At 59.7% G+C, this 21,142-nt stretch overlaps 1 long non-coding RNA gene across 1 annotated transcript; it reads right to left on the bottom strand.

The window, feature by feature from the left end:
* Nucleotides 1-8,314: 8,314 nt before the first annotated feature.
* On the bottom strand, nt 8,315-11,651 carry LOC138850444 (uncharacterized). Its single transcript, XR_011390205.2, has 2 exons — nt 10,981-11,651; nt 8,315-9,390 (listed from the first exon to the last, which is right to left on the bottom strand). It is a non-coding gene; the product is annotated as an uncharacterized LOC138850444 (long non-coding RNA).
* Between the last annotated feature and the right edge of the window lie 9,491 nt (nt 11,652-21,142).

The raw sequence follows: 21,142 nt of genomic DNA on the forward strand, positions 1-21,142 counted from the left end.
GGTTGTGGCGTGGGCTCTGCGCTGACTCCGAGGTCTTTGCTCCTGGCGACTGGCGACTGAGTAGCCAGAGAGCTGTGGTTGTCGTCGTCTCCCTCAGTCTCCTCTCTGCTTGCGTCAGCCGGGCGTCAGGCTCACGGGGGAGCCCACGCACCCAGGGGAGACACAGTGTTGGCGTCAAGGGAGATGGCCTCGCTGACCGCCTTGGGCCGTGTCCAGCTGCTGTGGCACAATACCACAGGCTGGCAACTGGAGCAGGAGGTAACTTGGCGCACGGGTCCCAGCCTTGGGAGGCCCCAGACCGAGGGGCCGCCGTGGTGAGGGTCTTCTTCCACCTTGGTCCCTGGCGGAGGGTGGGGGGCAAGCGGGTCTGCACAGCAGCGGGGGGGGGGTGGGTGCACGAGTCACCCTTCAGTGAGAACCCAGCCCTTCACTAAGGAACCGACCTGTGCAGTAACAGCGCCAACCCATTCGTGACAGCAGAGGCCCCTCTCATGCCCCCTCGTCAAGGCCCCACCTCTCAATGCTGCTGCACTGGGATTGGCTCTCCAGCACACGGATGTGGGGGAGGGGCATTGCAAACCACAGCACGGACGTCCCCGTGGGTTCCACTCCTTGCTGTCTGACCGAGCCTCCCACCACGCTGCAAAGCCCCAGGTGGACAACACCGCCTGTCCTGCCTGGCTTGGCTGGGATTCTGCCTGGAGGTTCACGACACCTTGCGCTTCTAGGGGGACCTGGGCAGGGGGCATCGCCCGCTCTGCTTGCCTTATTAGAACCACAAAACGCACCCACAGACCCCTGGGAGCAGCCAGGACAGCCTCACCCACCTGGAGCTGGCTCTACTCTCTCCCGTGGTACAGGAGAGACCCCAGCCTCCCCGGGCACGGTCAGCCCCCGAGCCCCAGGAAGCAGCGTCGCAGTTAGAAGTACAATCACTCCGCCAATATTACAACTACCATTTAGCTAAATTAAATGTACTCTTCAACTATTTTTGAAAGAAATCGATACATGGCACACGTTTCTCCCTTTGTCCCATCTTATTCTTTTCTATTTGGGTACATTTTAATGGTTCTGTATAATTCAGAAAGGAAATCGAAAATGAAAGCTGCCAAGATTAATTTGTCACGGATCAATTTTCTTGTATTTGGGACGATCGCTAACGCAGCAGAGCCCGGGCACTCCCTCTCTCTGAGGCTGTCGTAATGGACTTTGGTCGATATGGCTTTTGATGGTAGAACACCCCCCTGTGACCTTGGCGAGCGCCTCCTGTCATCCTGTCTGTGCCAGAGACAGTAAACGGTTGTGATAAGCTGTTTTGTGTTATGACACGCATTCTTTAATCTGAAATGTGTTTGCACCCTGCAAATCCTGCTGCCCGAGGAAAGTCACATCTCGCTGACCGACAACGGCCATTCCCGACAGCCACCGCGCCAGGAGCCTCACCTGCCCTCTCAGAGTGGACAGAGGACCGATGCCCTGGGGGAGACCCAAAGAGGAGCCCCCGCCATCAAAGAGGGAGGGGGCTCAGGGAAGAATTCCCAGAGGCCTGGGGGTCAACAGAGGAGGAATTCACTCCACTCAGCCGTGGGGACAGAGGGCTGGTGGCCGCATGTGGCAAGAATCTGTGGCACAAAGACACGAGTTCAAGTCCCGCCCCCACGATGAAGCCTATTCCCGCCCCGACCCCCAGCCCCCTGGGAGATGAGAGTCCTGGTTCCAGCTCAATCCTGACTCCCAGCTTGGAGCCCTTCAGTGAGTGGGCAGTGAGTGGCCCGAGGCGGGGGTGGCCCTGTCTCTTACACACGTCTCCTCCAGCTTCATCTGGGCGCCGGGCTCAAGAAGGGGCCGGGTGTCTGGGGAACCCATGCATTTCAAGGCGCACGACCCTCTCCCATCCACGGATTTTATTCTTTACCTCTTCACCCAAGCCTCCAGACCTTGGAGCACCCAAAACCGGCGACCACTTCTGCCCCGTGCATCTCGTAGAAACGGTGCTTCTCAGCCTGCGAGAGTCGTGGTGCGGTCGCGGGGAGACCCAGGCAGGCACACGAGGCTTGCACGCGATAGAATGATAAAGTGTGGGCGGATACGTCTAAGGGAATGCACCCCAAGTCCTCAGAAGGGGAAGGCGGCGTCACAGAACTCACACACCTCTAGTCCCTCTCGCTGGCCTCCCTTGGGCCACAGAAGGACCTTGGCTCTGGCCAGGGTCAGCCACAGAGCCCTGAGCAACTGGGGATTGTGGGTGGTTGCTGATTCCTTGTCTGAAAGTGGAGACAGGAAGTGCCCGTCTTGGCAGAGTTGTGGTGAGGTTTCGGGGATAACCCGTGCCGTGCACAGGGGGCCATCGAGGCACATCAGCCACTGAGCCGTCAGTTGTCACCAGCACCGTCGCTGTCCTGGCCAGTCCCCCAGTCCAACCCGGCACCCTGAGGCCCCGTGCCCAGAACCAGCCGGGCCCTCTGCTGCAGTGGGGACTCTGGAGCCGGGCAGCCGCTGTCCAAAGGGAGCCAAGTTCTGCCCAGCCGCCCAGGCTTCGCGCAGGGTCGAGTGTTCCCAGGGGAAGCCCAGCCTGGGGACCGGAGTGGCTCCGGTGGTCCAGCTAAGCTCGTGGTCAGCTGAGTGGTCAGAGGAGACGGCTCCTCCCCGTGCCCCGAGTCCACCCTGCCCCGGGGCGCTCTGCCCCTTTTCATTCACGATTTCAAAGCCGCTTTGTGCTAGGGGTCAGAACGGGTCAGAACGAGTGGCCGCCCTCCCTCTGCTCTCCTCTCGCATGGCATTTGCTTCGCATTGTTGATTGCAGCTGCCCCAAGGCTGAGCGGGAGCAGTGCTGTCCAGTTCAGCTCATCCGCATCAAAGCCTTGAACTCCGCCCGCTCCACCCTGGTCTTTGAGCGCAGCGGACTCTGCCTTTATTCCTGCTGGGGATGGTGGATACAAACACGGCCCCGAGCCCGGGCCAGCGTCTCCTGGACTGAACCACGTCACCCATGACAGCCGAGCTTCTCCCGCAGTGCAGCTCACATCTACCCGGCAGAGCAAGGGCCCAGGGACGCCTCCGCTGCAGGACGGGTTTGGCAAGTGCTGCCCGACCTGTCGGCGCCGGCCTCGGTGCCCTCCTAGATCACCCCTGCCCGTTGCCGTTGATTGCTCTGCACCATCGGATGCTCTGCTTACTGCACCCAAGCTTGAGACGGGGGCAGAGACGCCCCCTGCAGGGGTGCGGTTGTCAGCTTCTCTGCCCAGTTCTATTCTTGTTGATTCGTGTGCGGTGACGCAACTGCATTAGGTGAACATGAAATTGAACAATATATCAAAGTGCGGGGGCTGGCACTGTGGTGCAGTGGGTTAACACCCTGACCTGAAGTGCCAGCATCCCCTGTGGCTCCCACCCCCAGGACAGGGATCTCACACCTCACTGTGCACCTGCCCTACCCACAGGACAGGGGGATCTCACACCTCACTGTGCACCTGCCCCACCCACAGGACAGGGGGATCTCACACCTCACTGTGCACCTGTCCCACCCCCAGGACAGGGATCTCCCACCTCAGTGTGCACCTGCCCCACCCACAGGACAGGGATCTCTCACCTCAGTGTGCACCTGCCCCACCCACAGGACAGGGATCTCACACCTCACTGTGCACCTGCCTCACCCACAGGACAGGGATCTCACACCTCAGTGTGCACCTGCCTCACCCACAGGACAGGGATCTCACACCTCACTGTGCACCTGCCCCACCCATAGGACAGGGATCTCACACCTCACTGTGCACCTGCCTCACCCACAGGACAGGGATCGCACACCTCAGTGTGCACATGCCCCACCCACAGGACAGGGATCTCACACCTCACTGTGCACCTGCCTCACCCACAGGACAGGGATCTCACACCTCACTGTGCACCTGCCCCACCCACAGGACAGGGATCTCACACCTCAGTGTGCACCTGCCCCACCCACAGGACAGGGGGATCTCACACCTCACTGTGCACCTGCCCCACCCACAGGACAGGGATCTCACACCTCACTGTGCACCTGCCTCACCCACAGGACAGGGATCTCACACCTCACTGTGCACCTGCCCCACCCACAGGACAGGGGGATCTCACACCTCACTGTGCACCTGCCCCACCCACAGGACAGGGATCTCACACCTCAGTGTGTACCTGCCTCACCCCCAGGACAGGGATCTCACACCTCACTGTGCACTTGCCCCACCCACAGGACAGGGATCTCACACCTCACTGTGCACCTGCCCCACCCACAAGACAGGGATCTCACACCTCACTGTGCACCTGCCCCACCCACAGGACAGGGGGATCTCACACCTCACTGTGCACCTGCCCCACCCACAGGACAGGGATCTCACACCTCACTGTGCACCTGCCTCACCCACAGGACAGGGATCGCACACCTCAGTGTGCACATGCCTCACCCACAGGACAGGGATCTCACACCTCAGTGTGCACCTGCCTCACCCACAGGACAGGGATCTCACACCTCACTGTGCACCTGCCTCACCCACAGGACAGGGATCTCACACCTCACTGTGCACCTGCCTCACCCACAGGACAGGGATCGCACACCTCAGTGTGCACATGCCTCACCCACAGGACAGGGATCTCACACCTCACTGTGCACCTGCCTCACCCACAGGACAGGGATCGCACACCTCAGTGTGCACATGCCTCACCCACAGGACAGGGATCTCACACCTCAGTGTGCACCTGCCTCACCCACAGGACAGGGATCTCACACCTCAGTGTGCACCTGCCCCACCCACAGGACAGGGATCTCACACCTCACTGTGCACCTGCCCCACCCACAGGACAGGGATCTCACACCTCACTGTGCACCTGCCTCACCCCCAGGACAGGGATCTCACACCTCACTGTGCACCTGCCCCACCCACAGGTTTGGGACCCGGCTGCTCCTCTTCTGATCCATCTCTCTGCTATGGCCTGGGAAAGCAGAGAGCTTGATCGGAAGTGGAGTAGCCAGGACTCGACCTGGCACCCACGTGGGATGCTGGCACTGCAGGTGGCGTCTTTACCTGCCAGCCCCGAGCCCTCCCGTTTCTTTAGAGCAGCACGGTGGTGACTGTTGCTGAGGGTTCTCCCTGGGATAATCCTGTTAGTTTCTGGGGAGTCAGCGGGATGTGTGGTTCCTGCAGCCACGGCTGCTGGTTCTGGCTGAGGCTGCTCTAACACAGGCGCCGAGGGGAGGGGAGAACACTTTCCTCCCAGGCAGATTCCCGTTCGCTTCTGCCCCCCCACCCCCGGGCAGCAGGTCTCCCAGAGCGTCTCCGCTCCCTCCCGCGTCCCCAGGCTCCTCCTGGGCATCTCAGGGTTAACCAGGCGCCCGCCTTGGTTCACTGCTCAGGGCTTTGTGGTTATTTTTGTTGGCTGGCTTTGTTTCCTCTTTCTAAGGCATAATAAAGTTTTCTGCACAGCCCAGCAAGGCAGCAAACAGGATGTTCTATGCAGAGCCCATTGTTCTGCAGCAGGAAGGCTGCCTGGGGTGTCTCTCCATTTCTCATTGTCATCCTTCCTGATTGAAGGCTACAGGGGAAGGTAATGGTGGGTGTGATGTCACTGACAGAGTGGGGACAGAGCACACTCCAGGGGATTCCCGAGGACCATTGCCCTGCTCTTGCCACCCCTGCTCCCCTCTCCGCCCCCTGAGGTGCTGTCGGGGTAACAGCGACCCAGTGAGGATCCAAGAGCCTATGGAACACAGCTCTGTGAGAGGGGTTCTCACAAGTCACCGGCCCACGACTCCCGGTCAGCCACGGCGGCATCTGGTGCAGGGGAGGTGCTGAGCAGAATTTGTTGCTGTGGGAATGTGCACTAAACTGACTCGTACGAACTTGTTAGGGGTCAATCAGGAGATCCCCCCAACAGGACAGGGATCTCACACCTCAGTGTGCACCTGCCCCACCCACAGGACAGGGATCTCACACCTCAGTGTGCACCTGCCCCACCCACAGGACAGGGATCTCACACCTCAGTGTGCACCTGCCCCACCCACAGGACAGGGATCTCACACCTCAGTGTGCACCTGCCCCACCCACAAGACAGGGGGATCTCACACCTCAGTGTGCACCTGCCCCACCCACAGGACAGGGGGATCTCACACCTCACTGTGCACCTGCCCCACCCACAGGACAGGGGGATCTCACACCTCACTGTGCACCTGCCCCACCCACAGGACAGGGATCGCATACCTCAGTGTGCACATGCCCCACCCACAGGACAGGGATCTCACACCTCAGTGTGCACCTGCCCCACCCACAGGACAGGGATCTCACACCTCACTGTGCACCTGCCTCACCCACAGGACAGGGATCTCACACCTCAGTGTGCACCTGCCCCACCCACAGGACAGGGATCTCACACCTCACTGTGCACCTGCCTCACCCACAGGACAGGGATCTCACACCTCAGTGTGCACCTGCCTCACCCACAGGACAGGGATCTCACACCTCAGTGTGCACCTGCCCCACCCACAGGACAGGGGGATCTCACACCTCACTGTGCACCTGTCCCACCCCCAGGACAGGGATCTCACACCTCACTGTGCACCTGCCTCACCCCCAGGACAGGGATCTCACACCTCACTGTGCACCTGTCCCACCCCCAGGACAGGGATCTCACACCTCACTGTGCACCTGCCTCACCCACAGGACAGGGATCTCACACCTCACTGTGCACCTGCCTCACCCCCAGGACAGGGATCTCACACCTCACTGTGCACCTGCCCCACCCACAGGACAGGGATCTCACACCTCACTGTGCACCTGCCCCACCCACAGGACAGGGATCTCACACCTCACTGTGCACCTGCCCCACCCACAGGACAGGGATCTCACACCTCACTGTGCACCTGCCCCACCCACAGGACAGGGATCTCACACCTCACTGTGCACCTGCCTCACCCACAGGACAGGGGGATCTCACACCTCACTGTGCACCTGCCCCACCCACAGGACAGGGATCTCCCACCTCACTGTGCACCTGCCTCACCCACAGGACAGGGATCTCACACCTCACTGTGCACCTGCCCCACCCACAGGACAGGGATCTCACACCTCACTGTGCACCTGCCTCACCCACAGGACAGGGATCTCACACCTCAGTGTGCACATGCCCCACCCACAGGACAGGGATCTCACACCTCACTGTGCACCTGCCTCACCCACAGGACAGGGATCTCACACCTCAGTGTGCACATGCCCCACCCACAGGACAGGGGGATTTCACACCTCACTGTGCACCTGCCTCACCCACAGGACAGGGATCTCACACCTCAGTGTGCACCTGCCCCACCCACAGGACAGGGATCTCACACCTCACTGTGCACCTGCCCCACCCACAGGACAGGGATCTCACACCTCACTGTGCACCTGCCTCACCCACAGGACAGGGATCTCACACCTCACTGTGCACCTGCCCCACCCACAGGACAGGGATCTCACACCTCACTGTGCACCTGCCCCACCCACAGGACAGGGATCTCACACCTCACTGTGCACCTGCCCCACCCACAGGACAGGGATCTCACACCTCACTGTGCACCTGCCTCAGCCCCGGGACTTGGTGGACACGTGTCACCGGTCTCACCCCAGCCTTGGGTGGGGCTGGAGTCCGAGGAGCTTCTGCTGCTACCCCACGGCCGCTCTCTGAGACCCCCACCATGGGGGCTTATCCAGCAGCCACCTCGCTGCCTCTTTCTCTTTTCTCATTTGCAGGTGTCAGATTTGAACCTGAGAAATCTGTGTGACTACAAGAGAGACCGCTCCTCGGGGGGCACAGTCAGAGCACGACTGTATTGTCCAGGAGCCCCTGCCTGCCCGTGAAGAGTTAAAATTGTATATGTGCGGGTGTAAAAAGTTAAGCTTAAGCTTACAGGTTTAAACCTCCTGGTACAGCTGTAAAAATAAGACAGAGTGAAGTAGCACCTTGACAGTAGGGACTCCATTTTGGAGCACTTGAGACTCCATTCTGGGAAAGCACCCCCCCCACCGTGAGACTCTGGTTTGCAACCATGATCTCAAATAGTCGGACAATAGCAGTGCACTACATCACCCTTGGCAGAGCACAAAAACCCCCTAGCATGATCGCTCAAGCTTAAAAGTAGAAAGGTTGCACCTGGGTTACCTGGGCTAATAATAAAGATGTGATTTGTCTGTGTCTTGCATTAATGTCAAGTCCTAATTGCTAATTGTAATATTGTAACTGGTATTGTCAAGATTATGATAAATATTAATTTCACTTAGGTTTTAGGTTATGTTGACCCCAGTAACCATATACTCTCTTTTGATTTTATGTACTCTCTTTTGATTTTAGCAACTGTATATAGCAACTGTGCATAGCAACCGTGTATTCCCCCCTTCCCGGTTTTGCGGTTTTTGCCTTTATAAACCCTAACCTTTGGTTATTCGGGGCTGCTCTGCTCATGTATGATCAGACAGCCCCAGCATGCTGGATAATCAATAAAGCTTCCCCTTGCTGTTTGCATAAGAGATGTCTCTTGGTGACGTTTTTCGGGCAGTCGACTCTAACACCCGCGGGCCAGAGCCACCTGTGCAGTCTCCGGGCAACGCGGCCATGAGCCAAACCCTGCAGTCCCCTTCGTCGGGCTGAGGAGGAAACGCGAGGGAGAGGGAGGTGATGCCACCCAGGCTGAGGCCGGAGCTTGGGATCTAAGCAGGTGCCCCTCCACGCAGCCCCCCCACACCTGCCATGCCTGCCACAGCCGGTCGGGGTGGTTGAGGCCATCACAGGCGTCTGAGGCCGCTGCCAGCCTGATCCTGAGCCCACCTCTGTCCCCACCCCAGACGCCGAGTCGTGAGATGAAGGTGGTGCGTCTGAGACCGAGCAGGCTGACGCTGGCGCCTGGTGCAGGACAGCAGGAGCTTCTCTGGCTCTGCTCGCAGCAGGACCTCGGCCCCCTCCCAGGCCGAGGAGAAGCAGGGATGGAGGGAGAGGCGGAGGGCAGAGAAGCCGCAGCCACACGGCCCCTCGCCTCCCTCAAGCTCCACGAGGGGTCCAGCGGTGTCCTGGTGGTGACCCTCCCTGCCGGAGTCACTGTCGCCCCCGTCCCTTCCCGTGGAACCGAGAAGCCAGGAGGAGGGGGCTCTGCTTTGCCTTGCTGTGGACGGGGTCCCTGAGCTCCACTGGGTGTGGCCCAGGAAGCCCTGGGGAGGGGGATTCTGGCCGGCGAGGGGCCGTGAAGCCTGCGCCGGGCGATGACTCCAGAAAACCTGGGACTTAGCGGCGTGGTTGCCGGCTGCGATCCTTCTGCGCGGAGGGGTGGCTGAAGTCGTCTCGCAGAGGGGGAGCCGCGTCTGCCCTATCTCCTGATGGGGGAAGGGAGACTGAGGCCGGGGCCTGAGTGGGATTGAGGCAGGAGAGGACAGTCAGCCCCAGCCAGCCTGACCCTGAGCCCACCTCTGACCCCACCACCCGGCAGCTCCTGCCAGCCAGGAGCAGGAAGTCTAATCCGCAGCTGCGAAGACCGCTCCCCCCCACCCCCAGCAGGGTCGGGAAGGTCCTCACTGTGCACCTGCCCAGGACTGCCCAGGCCGACCCTTGTGCCGCCTTCCTGGGGAGGCAGTGGTGAGCAGCACGGCCCCTGCCCTGCACTGGGCTGGGCCCGGGTGCCGCCAGCCCCAGAGGGCGCGGCCTTGCCAGCCCGGCAGCTCCACCTGGGGAGCAGTGGAGCCGCGCTCTGTGCCGGTCTCCTTGTGCTCACACACAGGGCTCCCATAAACCTTGCCCGGTTAAGACCCTTCCTCTTGGGGGCCTGCGCTGTGGCATAGGAATAAAGCCGCCACCGGTGACACCAGCATCCTATAAGGACGCTGGTTCAAGCCCTGGCTGCTCCACTTCTGAGCCGGCTCCCTGCTGATGGCCTGAGAAAGCAGTGGACGATGGCCCTCGTGCTTGGGCCCCTGCACCCACATGGGAGACCCAGATGGAGCTCCTGGCTCCTGGCTTTGACCTGGCCCAGCCAAGGCCGTTGTGGCCATTTGGGAGGTATGGCAGCCACAGGGGGCAGTCACACAGACCCCGCCCTGCTCTGCAGGAGTTCCCCCAAGACGCCAGCTGCTCTCTCTCTCTCTCTCAGATGCTGCCCTCAGCCTGCCCCTCCCTGGTCCTCGGTGGAGCCCACACGCTCGCCCAGCCAAGAGCTGGCCCAGCATCCAGGAGGCATCAGGCTCAGGCGGGGAGCCAGGGGTGGAGACAGAGGGGCTCTGTCCTTGGACATGGGATTCCGTGTCCTGAGCCCCATGAGATCGGCTGCTGCCCCTCAAGAGGGTGAGGGAGGTCACTTCTCCTGCTGGCTGCTCCGAGAGCCCCCACCCCGGGTGGCTTAGGGGCCAGGGAGCAGAAACAGTGACCTGGGGCCAGTGCTGTAGTTTCAAGGGTAAAGCCGCCACCTGCGGTGCTGGTATCCCATCTGGGTGCTGGCTAGTCCTGGCTGCTCCACTTCCCATCCAGCTCTCTGCTGTGGCCTGGGAAAGCAGTAGCAGATGGTCCAAGTGCTTGGGCCCTGCACCCGCATGGGAGACCTGGAAGAAGCTCCTGGCTTCAAATCGGTGCAGCTCTGGCTGTTGCAGCCATCTGGGGAATGAACCAGAGGATGGAAGACCTCTCTCTCTCTCTCTCTCTCTCTCTCTCTCTGCCTCTTTCTCTCCCTGCCTCTGCCCCTCTGTAACTCTGCCTTTCAAATAAATAACCATTAGAAAGAAAGAAAGAAAGAAAGAAAGAAAGAAAGAAAGAAAGAAAGAAAGAAAGAAAGAAAGAAAGAAAAGAAAGACCAGGGAAGCTCCAGCCTCTCCCCAGAGCTTAGCAGGGACGTGACCCTGCACCCCCCCACGCCCTTGTCCCCGGCTTTCCCACGAGGGATCGCAGATGGAAACCATGAGAAGAGGGAGGGGACTCTCGCGGCTCTGCCCGCTGCCTTTCTCTTCTCACCGCGTTTTAGGCAGCTGTCACGGTCCATCATTTCCATCCCTCCCGGAACTCGGCACCTGGAGCAACAAACTGCGCCGCGTCTTTGAGCCGCGCGTTTCCTGCACACCGCTCGCTCGCTCGGCGGATTTACGTCTTCAATTAAGGAGACGCTCCTGCGGGCGGCGCGGAGGCGTGGCAGCTGCCGTGCCCAGTAGTCACAGCTCCAAGGCCCGCAGACAACGGCGGTGGCTGTGATTTAACATCTCTGCCGCAGGTGCCCACTGCTGCTGCCGTCCCTGCCGTCCGCGGGCCTCGTCTTGCTCGTGGTCAGACGGAGAAGCCCGGTCCAATCGCTGGCAGATTGCACGCGGGAGAGTTATGGGCGTCTTCCAGAGTAAACCCCCAGACGCGCATATGGAAATACAGCCGCATTCGGTGCTAACGTGATAGTAACAGGAGGAAGGCGGCTGCTATTGTGAGTTTCCTTTTGATCGATACTAAGTCTGAAAATAGCTTTGAGCCCGAAAACATTTCCTGCCGCTCTTGGCCAGGAAGCCAACTCTCCCTTGGCTTGCAGAGCTTCATCCGTTTGCCGTTTTGGGAGCGACGGAAAGTCGGAAAGTCGCGGGGACAAAACAGAGCACAAGAGTGACGAGTGCGCTCGGCGTGCGCGTCGTCCGGCCGCGCGGAGAAGGTGGCCATTGTACCGGCGCGGCAGGAAGCCAGGGCCCGTCCGGGAGGAAGTGCCAGAGCTTCGCCTGGGACTGGGTTTTGCTCAGACAGCGACTCTGTGCGTAGCACAGCTCTGAACTCACCACGCGGCTCCGTCCTCACCACTCTACCAAACCACTTCCTCTCTGTCTGGAGATGGGGTCATGACCCACGCGCGGCCACGACTCCCTCGGTGGGCTGTGCAGTCCATCCTTCTGTCATGGCTCCCTTGCGATGGCTCAGTCCTGCCTCTGAGTCCATCTCAGGCCATCCAATTAGACTCGGCTTCTGCTGCTGCGGTCATTTTATGGATAAAACCTGTTCCTAGGTGGGGACCCAGGAGCTCCTGGGAGAGGCACGAATTCACCCGAGAACACACCCTGGAGTTTCTCCTGTGGACACTTAACAGGGGCGTGGATCTCGACGGCTCATGCCCTCCCAGCTGAGCGGCAAAGCTGCCGAGAGGCTCCGTGCCACCGAACACCCACGGAGCCACGGGAGCCACGGGAGCCACGGGAGCCACGGGAGCCACTGCGCCCCCCTCGCACACGAGCCCCTCTCTGGATGGCAGACAAGCACAGAGACCGCTGCCTGCCAGCAGGGGCCGCGGCCCGGAGCATGGCTGGGGCACCCCTCCCCCCCGCAGACCCTCACTGCAGCCTCTGCACGTTCACCCCGACGCTGAGATGTTCCGTGGACACCCATGCTCAGCATTGCCACCCCCCCCCGCCAGGACCCAGGCTCCCGTCTCTGCAAAGGCACCCCTGGGCCACAGCTAGGAGCCTGCACATCCCCGTAGCCAAGATGAACTTACCTCCAAAAATACTCACTCGTCTCAGAAGCAGAGGGACAGAGACAGCTCCCGCCTGCTAATTCATTCCCCAAACGCCCACAACGGCTGGGGCTGGACCAGGAGCCAAGACCACAGTGGAGGCCTCCCACATGGGTGGCAGGAACCCACTTACTTAGGCTGTCACCACGCCTGCCAGGGTCTGCACTGACAGGAAGCAGGAGCCAGCCTTGAACCCAGGCACTTGGCCGTGGGCGTCTGGACTCTCATCTCAGCTGCTGGGTTAGATGTCCACCCTGAAGTTGGCTTCTAATTCCATTTTCTTACGAACTTTTGGAGTCCTTTGACACACACAGAACACAGTCATAAACAGTCTTACACAAGCACACACTCATACATGCACACACAACACACCCCTGCATATGCGTGAGTGTGCAGACACCAATGATGTGCATGAGCACGTGAACATGTGTGCAAGTACATGTGTGTGCATGGTCCATGCGTGTGCAGGCGTGTGCGTGTCCTGCCTACCGGAGTGCACACACAAGCACACAGGATCGCACAGCGCTTGTGCACTGCTGCTGGTCTGCTCAGGACTCTGACTGCCGGGTCCTTGCGGTTTCTTTATTGTTCAAAACTAACTTGCATGGGTGGTTTCCCATAGACGGTGGGGAGCTGTTTGTCTCAGGCCTGTGCCCACGATGCCTAGGAGGACATCAGTGGCCCCTCACGCACCTGTCCCCGCAGCTCTGGTCCGGGGGTGCCTGGGTCCTGGCGGCGGGCAGTGATGAGCATTGGTGTCCACAGAATGAAGCCAGGCCTGGCCCCAAGCTGGACATTGTTGAGTTTCTGATCTCCGACAGGCCCTTGGTTTTGGTTTTCTTTGGAAACATCTGGCCTGGTGACGGGACTTGGGGCCAGCGCCACACACACCGTTGGCCCGGTGGCTCAGCCTCACATGTTGTGCCAGGGTGTGGCACCGTCACGCAGTGGTAGGGGAAGCACACCTCTCACACTGCCCCCTTGCCTGTTCTCAGCCACTGCACAGCTGTGGTCAAACGTCCTGCAGTCTGTGTGGTCGTTGCAAAGGCTTCACAGCTTCCAGTGGGACACAGGACCCAGCGAGTGGAGCCCTCACTTTTTTTTTTTTTTTTTTTTTTGACAGGCAGAGTGGACAGGGAGAGAGACAGAGAGAAAGGTCTTCCTTTGCCGTTGGTTCACCCTCCAATGGCCGCCGCGGCTGGCGCACCGCGCTGATCTGATGGCAGGAGCCAGGTGCTTCTCCTGGTCTCCCATGGGGTGCAGGGCCCAAGCACTTGGGCCATCCTCCACTGCACTCCCTGGCCATGGCAGAGAGTTGGCCTGGAAGAGGGCAACCGGGACAGAATCCTGCACTCCGACCAGGACTAGAACCCGGTGTGCCGGCGCCGCAAGGCGGAGGATTAGCCTAGTGAGCCGTGACGCCGGCCAGAGACCTCGCTTTCTAATGAGGGTTTCATCCGATAAAAGTGACCTTAAACAATGTGCATTCTGGGGCTGGTGCTGTGGCATCATGGGTAAAGCCACTGTCCGCAGAACCGACGTCCCATATGGGTACCAGTTCGGATCCCGGCTGCTCCACTTCCAATCTATCTCTCTGCTATGACCTGGGGAAGCAGTGGAAGATGACCCAAGTATTTGGGCCCCTGCACCTGCATGGGAGACCCAGAGGAGGCTCCTGGCTCCTGGCTTCGGATCGGCGCAGCTCTGGCCATTACAGCCATGTGGGGAGTGAACCAGTGGATGGAAGACCTCTCTCTGTAAGTCTACATCTCAAATAAATAAATAAAATCTTTTTAAAACTATGCATTGTGAGAAAGGAGAGAATGGCGAAGATGTTGGGTCAGAATTCATTTCTTAAGATGTTTCTCACTTGAAAGGCAGAGCTACAGAGAGAGAGAGAGAGAGAGAGAGAGAGAGAGAGAAGATCTTCCATTCACTGCTTCACTCCCCAAAGGCCTAACAGAGCCAGGACTTGGCCAGGATGGAGCCAGGAGCCAGAATGCCACTGGGGTCTCCACGTGGGTGGCACGGGCCCAAACACTGGGGTCAGCACTTTCTGCTCTCCGCCTCCCAGGTTGCATTAGAAGGAAGTTGGAAACAGAAGCAAAGGAGCCAGAACTCCATCCCAGACCCTCCACCGTGGACACAGGCACCCCAAGTGGCATTCTAGCCACCACCCCATCCTCCACCGTGGACACAGGCACCCCAGGTGGCGTTCTACCACCACCCCACCCTCCACCGTGGACACAGGCACCCCAAGTGGCATTCTAGCCACCACCCCACCCTCTACCGTGGACACAGGCACCCCAGGTGGCGTTCTAGCCGCCACCCCAAACACCCGTCCCCTCGCCCTCATTTTCAGCATCTTGAGGCACACTCCAGGTTCACAAACCGGAACACCAGAGGCACAGCGTGGCGGACTGGAGCACTTGGATCTGGGGGCAGGTGTGCTGCTGTCCGTCAGCTCTGTGAGACTCCCACTGCTGGGCTTCGTCTCCGGGCTGGCCTCAGGGTGAGCGGACCTCTGTGGGTCCCAGCCCTCTGCCTCATCTCCCTTTGCGGTTCTGGGACTGCTTCCCTGGCTGTGGTCCGGCTCTCTGGTGAGATTCCTGGGGGCTTCCACGCAGACTGCCTCCAGGAACACCTGTAGTGCCGGCGTCGGGACACGGACGAGTGAACGTACCCCAACAGGGCCCGAGTGAGAGAGCAAGAGTCCACCTTCTCATCAAACACACTCATGGCAGTTGGTGTGGAGTCCCCCTCTCCCAAGAAAACGCACTGGCAAGGGGAAGAGTGAGTGGCGAACCGGACAAGGGAGCTCGTCCACTCCAGCCACACGATTCCTGCTCAGCACCAACACTGAGTCACCACCTGCACACCAGCGGCGCTCTGCGTCACGGAGACCCCCTTGGGGCCAGCCCATGTGTCCGTGAATGTCCCTCCATCTCCTAATTAGCTGCAGCGTTGGCCAGCCCAGGAACTCAACAGGCTGAGAATGGTGATGCTTTTCCTCTGGGAATTTATGAATTAACAGCCGGTATCAATCAGGAACGACGATGTGGCACCAAGACCACGTTCCTGGGCATGCAAGAATTCCCCAGCCGGGCGAAGGACCAGGGATGGCCGGGACTGAGGCCAGGATCCGGCGCTCGGTAGAGCAATTTTAGCTCTTACACATCCCGGGTATTGGGTCCAGCTGCTGGACAAAAGCTCAAAATCTCCCTTGCGGTTGGTTGTGGAACCGCCAGCCAAGGTCCCTGGCCGTCTGCTCACCTGGGACAGGTGGCATGAAGGGTGACGTGAAGGTGGGCCCCATCTGGGTCTCCCCGAGACTCTGGAATGGTTGGTCTCACCTGTGCGCTTGACTGGACCACGTACCCAGATCCGTGGGCAGACACCAGGCTAGACCCACCGTGCAGGCTTTTGTGGGGCGTCCCTAGCAGTCAGCAGAGACCTGGGCTCTGCAGTGTGGGTGAACCCCGTCCAGGCAGGTCTTGGGGAAAAGACCGCGTCCCCTGGGGAGGAGGGAGTTGCACCTGCCGTCTGCCTCTGCACACCACTCGCAGCTCAGCTCTGCCCTGGGTCTCCCGCTGACTGCCCTGCCCTGCGATCTCTCCTGTTGCCAGCCCCACAATCCCAAAAGCCAGGTCCTCAAAATAAGTCTCTCTTGCAAAATATGATGAATGATAGACGATAGACAAATGATAGAGAGAAGGATGGATGGGTGGATAGATATACAGAGACAGATGGGCAGATGGATAGAGATCACTGTAGGGATACACTGATAGAGCGCACAGACAGATGGAGATAGCAGGCTGGCTGGATAGCTAGAGGTAGATTGATGGATGACGGATGGATACATAGGCAGATGTAGATGTATAGAAATATGGATAGATGGATGGTAGAAAGATAGATAGATATAGATATATGGATAGATGGATTAGATACATGGCTGGATGGATGGATGTAGATACGTGGATGATGGATGGATGGATGGATGGAGAGTTGGCTGGACAGAGATGATTGATGTATTAGATATATGGATGGATAGGTACATGGATGGCTGGATGGCTGGATGGCTGGACGGATGGATAGTTAGAGGTAGATTGATAGATGATGGATGGATGGATAGTTGGATGGACACAGAGAGATGGTAGATAGATTAGATGTAGAGACAGAGATAGATCCATCGGTTGGTTCTGTTTCTCTGGAGATCTCTGACTGTTACTGGACCTCAAAGGCCTCTGGCTAGCGTCCATGGTGTCCGTCTCCCCAGGGACACTCCCTGCAGCCTTCAGCTTGGTCGCAGGGAGGCACCTCTGGCTGTGGAAACGCGGGTCCCCGGCACCAGCAGGAGGCTCGGGAGGGGGCACAGTGTCTCAAGTCTCCCACCAGGGCTCCTCCCCAACTCCTCAGGGCCAAAGGACGCCCGCAGAGGGGGCGGGCCTGGGGCAGGCACCGCAGGCCGACTCAGGTTTTCCTCCAACCAAAACCAAGCTCAAGCTCTTTTTTTTTTTGCCGTGGACACTACTGATCCTGCTTAGTAAGAAACTGTCAGCTGCGTAAAGACGAATGCTGTTGGCAGGGTCACCAGGCTGCTCTTTGGTTAGGGAGTTCACTGGACCCCAAATCCCCAGGGGGGTCACGACCCTGTCCAGAGACCGTCCAGCGAGAGCACAGATGTCAAGACCTCCGTCCCCTGTCACAGAGCTCCCAACGCGGCTGCAGACTCGCTCTCCCTCTGCCATGCGGCAGCATTCCATTTGCCTGGCGCTCTGGCTCTGCTCTGCCACACGGGAGCCTCCATCCAAACTTTCCATCTGGACGTGTCTACGGCCCGAGCGGAAGACGGGCAGGCTCCGCATACATGGTGCGAATTCAACATCAGATTTGGAAGCCGGCTGCTGACACAGGTTCACCTGTGCCCTCACGCTCGGGCCCAGGAGAGAGAACAGGGCACGTGGGGCCGCTGGTCCACCGTGGGGTGAGAAGGGGAATCCTGGGCAGAGACCAGGGATGGGGCCGTGCAGAGGTGTGCACGTGTGAGCACGCGTGTCTGACTGTGTGTATGAGTGCACCATGCCCACGTCCCAGGGGCAGAGACTGGATGGCAAGCAGCGCCCAGAGGATGTCTCTGCTCAGCCACCCTCGCACCTACATCCAGGCCTGGGTGGGGAGGTCTCCCCCGGCTGCCTCCCTGGGGGACCTCAGGCAACTGGCTCCATCCCTGGAGGCCTCTGACTGTCCTCCGTGGAAGGGGCACGTGGTTCCCACTGCGTGGATTGTCATGGAAAGAAACCGATGAGGGTATTGGGAGGTGCATCCCTTGGTGGTGCGTGCTGCAGACCCCAGCAGTGAGACCCTGGCGGCGAGGGGGCCTTGCTGGGGCCCAGCTGCACATTAGGAGGCTCTGCCGCGGCCCCACATTCATTCTGCCCGGTTCTGCCCCAGTTATACCGAGAACTCCTTAATAGTACCGTCGTGCCCTCTTCCTGCTGGGTCCTCACCACCACTGCAGGGCTGTTACGCCTACCCAGAAAACAAACAGGGTGCTTGTCGTGGGGTGCTGGTGGGGTGGAGGCAGTGTTCCAGGACCCCTGAGGAAGTGGCTGGCCGAACATGGAGGAGGGGCAGCTCTGTTCTGAAGGCTGCAGACAGGTGCACAGGCCCACAGAACCATGTGCTGCCCCCAGTGCTGCTGGGAGCCACGGTGGACTTCCCAGGGGAGCATCCAGGTTGACCCTGAGCCCAGCCGCACTTCCTGTCCTCCATGCAGCCCTGCTCAGGGGCTACAGTGCCCCCCCCATTGGGATGTGACTGACAGGAAGGCATCACGTGGGGCAGGGGGGATCTGAGCTCCCGGAGGGGCTGCAGGGCCCCACGTGCTTGAATGACAGCCTTGTCTCCTGCACAGCAAGCCCCAATGATGGCAGGGAACACGGAGGGACCTGGCGGGGTCGCTGGGTGGGGGGTCAGAGTCCAGCAGGGTCTCTGGAAGTGACTTAACCACTGCGAGGGTGACAGGGACGGGAAAAGTCAGCAGACACCAGACAGGAAGGGCAGGACCGGAGTCCTCGCTGCACACAGAAGCCTGGCCCTGCCGGCCGCCGGCAGCCAGCTCGCTGCTGGCTCGGGACCGGTCTTTGCTTCTCTCACTCCTTCCTTTCCTTGGCCTGGAGCTCCCAGAACCCTGCCCGGCTGGGCCATTCTGGCTGGAAGTGCTCCGGGGGATGGGTGTGTGCCAGGCCTGCCCACTGCAGGGTGGGGACACCAGCCAGCCTGGGCCCTCGGTCGCGCCCCCGCCTGCCCCCGCCTGCTCGGCTTCTCTCGGGAGGAAGACCGAGCAGCAGGGCCTCAGACGCTCATCTTCTCAGCAGCTCAACGTGCCGCTACTTATTTTTTTAAAAAAGAAAACTTTTTTTTTTAAATAGGCAACAGCTTTGCATTTTGGAGAGAAATGTTCTTTATGTAAATGTAAATCTAATGAATAAGCAAATAAACGTCTCCCATAAAGCGTTGACTGTTTTGATTCAAAACACAAATCAGGTCCCGCACCTTCGGGTTTGATGGAAATGTGGCTGGAAGGCGAATGGATGACAGTGAAGCTCTGCCAGGAGCAAGCTCTGCTCCGCCCGCCCTCCTCCTCCCTTCCTCCTCCTCCTCCTCCTCCTCCTCCTCCTCCCGTGCATTTCCATAGCAGGTCGCCCAGCTCACTCACAGGCACCGGCAGCAGAGCGCTTGGCCCTGCCTGTCCTGAGCTGACCGTGCCGCGGTGTGTCCGGGGTGAACCCCTGTCCAGCTGCGGCAGAGGGAACTTGCCGGCGGGGGAAGCTGGGGTTCTGGGCTGTGAGGGACGCATGGCTCGGCTCTGGAGGCCTCTGCACCGGCTTCCTTCGGCAGGAGGCTGGGCACAGCCGTCACTCAGATTTATCGTCATTAATACAGGGAATCCACATAATCACCGTGCCCTTAACAAACAGCGTGGCTGCTTATCTGGGACAGTGGCCAGGGGACGTTCGCAGCTTCCCCCAGCTTGTTCTAATGAGCCCACGGCTTTCCCGGGAGCGGCTCCAGGCCTCCTCTGCCCCACACCTCTGGCATAGCTGGAAGCCTCGGGCGCTCCAGCCTGCTAGGTCCACCTGTGCGTTACAGGTCAGGTGCACTATGAGCTCAGGGCAGGGTGTGGCCTGGTGGCTACGACGCTGGCGCACACACTCGCATCCTACCCTGGATGCCGGGGTCCAATGCCTGGCTCTGGTGTCTGATCCCAGCTTCCTGCTAACGCACCTGGGGTACAGCAAGTGATGACGAAAGGGGTTGGGTCCCTGGCACTCATGTGGGAGACCTGGATGGAGTTCTTAGCTCCTAACTTTGGCCTGGTCCCGTCATAGCTGCTGTGGGCATTTGGAGAGCCAACCAGGAGATGGAAGCCATTCTGTCATATTCTCTCTCTCTCTCTCTCTCTTTCTCTCTCTCTGAAATCATCAGGTGAAAAGGTAGCAACACCAGCAATAGTTGGGAACACAGATTGATGAGAGCAGAGGGCATTCACAAACATGGTCTCACACTGTGTCCACTGCAGCCTTGCTGGGCTGGGACGAACACGTCGCCTGTTTTGAGTAGAGGAGCAGAATCCTGGAACCACAGGAAGGACCCAGTTCGGGTTCCCCTGGCCGAAGCCGAAGCTGGAGCCACTCCCCTGGGCCTGCCCCTTGACAGCCGCCCTGCACTGTGTTCCCTCGTCCACTAGCCCTGGGAGTCCAGGCGCCTGCCCAGCCACGGCCTCCCCAGAGCTGGGGAATGTGCTACAGAGCAGGGAGTGCTGAGCCACCGTGCACCTGCCTGGTGCAGGGAGAGCTGGGGGCGACGGGTGGGCTGGGAAGGCTTCAGTGGGGCTTTTATTTTTCAAGTCCGATGGGAAACAGATCAAAACATCTTTATTCTCCCACCGGGTCCCAGAAGAAACAGCTCTGGGCTGAAGGCGGAAGCCAGCGTTCAGAGCCCTTGCCCATTTTTTAAAAAGATAAGTGCTGTGTTTAATGCATAACAGAACGGCTGCTCCAGAACGCACCCCAACGAGACGCGAGGCCGCAGCAGAGCCGCGAGGGGGCTGCTGCCCTGTTAACTGAAAAGGGAAAAATCCAGTGTAGCAAGAGCCCTGGGGACAGGGCTGGAGGCCAAGCAGGCCGCGCCCCCCGCCCCCACAGCCATCGGAGGACAGAGCCCCTTCCAGGCCTGACGGTGCCTTCCCACGTGCTGGGGCCCGGGGGCAGCTCTACATGGGCCTCGCCCCACGCAGCTCTGTCATGCACACATCTGTGAAGTGCCTGTAAGTGCACCCCATGGGGGCCATGCTGCCCCGAGCTGCCACAGCCACCCTTCAAGGGCCACCTCTCCCAGCCGGGCAGTTGGCATTGCTCCCGCTTGGGAGGGCCTGGTCTGGACGTCAAAGGTGCAGCCTGGCTGCGGCAGTGGTGGCCATATGTACAGACAGCATCCCCCTAGCTGGCTGCAGCAGGAGCACGGAACACCCCTCCCCCACCGCTGTGCGCACCAGAGTGCAGGTCTTGCCCATTGCCCGTAGCTCAGCACCATGGACAGAGCCAGGAGCAGCCCCCTCCCTGGCTTCAGCAGTCTCTG

This window comes from Oryctolagus cuniculus, chromosome 7, assembly GCF_051225735.1.
Source record: "Oryctolagus cuniculus isolate XC-2025 breed Fujian yellow rabbit chromosome 7, ASM5122573v1, whole genome shotgun sequence".
Classification (NCBI taxonomy): Eukaryota; Metazoa; Chordata; class Mammalia; order Lagomorpha; family Leporidae; genus Oryctolagus; species Oryctolagus cuniculus.